We start from the raw sequence: 2,500 nt of genomic DNA, 5'->3' as shown, positions 1-2,500 counted from the left end.
GCGGGGACGAGCTCCGTCCAGCAGGCGCTCTCCGGGAGCGGGGAGCTTCGGAGCGCTCCCCGAGTCTCCATTTAGGGGGACGAAGGCCCGCGCGCTCGCGCGCGCGGCCCTGCGAGGCACCCCAGCCGCGCCGCTGCTGGCCCGCCGGCCCCCCCCCCCCGCGCTGGGGCGGGGGGGCTCGGCGGCGCAGACGGCGATTGATCGTAAAGCGACGCTCAGACAGGCGTAGCCCCGGGAGGAACCCGGGGCCGCGAGTGCGTTCGAAGTGTCGATGATCAATGTGTCCTGCAATTCACATTAATTCTCGCAGCTAGCTGCGTTCTTCATCGACGCACGAGCCGAGTGATCCACCGCTAAGAGTTGTCTCGGTTTCGGCACCGCCCCGCGCGCGCGGAGGGGCCGGGACCGCTCGCCGAGAGCGGCCCCTTCTCTGAGGACGGCCGGACCGACCGCCGGCCCCGCCGCCGCCCACCCCCCTCCGCACGCGCGGAGGGGGCGCGGCGCGGCGGCGCGACGCGGCGCGACGGAGAGGCCCTCGCCTCGGCTTGACCGTACGAGCACAGGGGAAACGGAAAACAACGGAAAACCCCGAGCGGCCAAAGGGCGGGGGAGCCCGCGCTCCCGACCGACCCTGGGGAAACGTACGCAACACACACACCCTTGGCGCGCTTCGGGGGCGGCCCAGGCGCCCGGGCTCGGACCGGCCTCCCCCCGGAGGCTACGGCACGCCCGGCCGCGACGCCTGCCCGCCTTCGCTCGGGAGCCGGACGCCCGGCTGCGCCCGCGCTGCGACGAGCCGGCTCCGCCCACCACGGTCGCCTCTCGCCCCGCCGGCGAACCTCGGCGCCGACGCCGCCTTCCACCGACGCCGGAGGAAGCGCGGCCGGCCACTGGAGCGCGAGCCGGCGACGCGCGGCCGCCCACCGGCCCGCGCCGGATGGGCGAACCCGGCCACCCCGCCCGGCGGCGGCGGCCGCCACCGCCGCCGCGAAAACCGCCGCCGCAGCCGCTTCTCGCCTCGGCCCCCTGGGGCCGCCGGCACGGCCCCAGCGGAAAGGCGGACGGCGCTGAGCGCGGGGGGCGGCTCCCACTCTCCCCGTTTCCACGCGAAGACCCGGAGCGGGACGCCCCCGCGCCGCGCGCCCGCCCTCGAGACGGAAGCGACGGGCGGGGAAACGCGGGACGGGACGGCCGCCAGCGGATGCGGCCGGGGAACCCTCCCGGACGACCCGACGGACGACCGGCACCGACCGGCACGCCGAGCGGCGCCGCCGCCGCTCGGCCTGGGGGGGTGTGGCTCGCCCCCCCCTTTCTTTCCCTGGGCGCCGAGGGCGGGGCGAGGAGCGGGAGAGGGGAGCGCGGCGCGCCCCGAGCGCGGCCGCAGCGCGAGCGTCCAAAGGCGCGGGGCGGCCCCCCGGCGGCCGCCCCCCCCCGCGGGGGCTCGCCGCGCCTTTCTTTCCCCCGGCGCGGAGCCCGCGCTCCGGCCGGCGGGTGGCCCCGTTTGCGAGGGCGGGCAGGTCGGCCGCGGCCGACCCGCGCCGCGGTCTCTCCGCCGAGACCGGCCCGCGGAGAGGGGGGGCAGGTTGGGGCAGCGAGACGCCCCCCCTTCTCCGGCACGGCGGCCCGCGGGGGCGGACGCCCCCCCCGCGGCTCGCGCCGTGCCGCTCGAGTCTTTAAACCGCCGCCCGGCTCCTTTGGCCTTTGACCCCCGGACTCGGCCGAGGGAGGGCCGCCGAAGCGCGGACGCTAGGTACCTGGCCCTGGGGTGAGGGAAACGACCTGCATGGCCCCGCGGGGGTGCCTCCCCCGGCTGCCGCCCTCGGGGGAGCGTCCGCCCGCGGGGGCGCGCCCGGCATCCGCCGCCACCACCTCGTCCTCCTTAGCCCCGGGGCCCGGGGTTTCCCTCGATAGCCCGGCGCTGCGCCCGGGGGGAGAGACGTGGCTCGGGCCGCCCGCTCGCGCGGGACGCGACCCGGCCGGGGGGGGGCCTCGCCCGCCCCGGGCGGCGCCAGCGGCCGAGACCGTGCTCGCGCCCCCCCCTTCCCGCCACGGCTCCCTCTTCGAGAGGCAGCCGTGCCGGGTCGGAGGGGAGGTTCGCGGGTCCGGCCGCCGCGCCGCCCGAAACGCCGTGCGCACACCCGCGCCACGGCCCGGAACGCCCGGAGACAGCCCTGTCCCGCGCGCGGGGGGGTAGACGGCGCCGCCGCCGGCGCCGCCCCACCCCCCCCCCCAGGAGCTGCCGCCCCCCGAAGACGGCGACACCCCTCGGCTGTCGCGCTTGCGGCCCCCGGTGCCGCCGCCGTCGCTCGACGCTCGCCCCCCGGCCCGCCGAGCAGGCCGGTGCTCTGCCGGCCGCGCTCGCCGCGTTGCCCCGCCGGCATCCCCCCCTCTTGCTTCCCGCGCAGACGCGGGAAGCGGGGAGCCGGCGGGGGCGCGGCGTCCGCGGCCGACAGGTCGACGCACCCGCGCGCGTCGGAGGACGAGCCGCACGAGACGACGG

The 2,500-nt window shown here is 79.4% G+C and overlaps 1 non-coding gene across 1 annotated transcript; it reads right to left on the bottom strand.

Moving 5' to 3' along the window:
* Positions 1-209: 209 nt before the first annotated feature.
* LOC142359684 (5.8S ribosomal RNA) lies at positions 210-362 on the bottom strand. The gene has a single exon (XR_012762546.1). It is a non-coding gene; the product is annotated as a 5.8S ribosomal RNA (ribosomal RNA).
* Positions 363-2,500: the final 2,138 nt, after the last annotated feature.

Source organism: Opisthocomus hoazin, unplaced genomic scaffold, assembly GCF_030867145.1.
Source record: "Opisthocomus hoazin isolate bOpiHoa1 unplaced genomic scaffold, bOpiHoa1.hap1 HAP1_SCAFFOLD_129, whole genome shotgun sequence".
In the NCBI taxonomy this organism is placed as follows: Eukaryota; Metazoa; Chordata; class Aves; order Opisthocomiformes; family Opisthocomidae; genus Opisthocomus; species Opisthocomus hoazin.
This window is presented reverse-complemented; position numbering and strand designations above follow the sequence as displayed.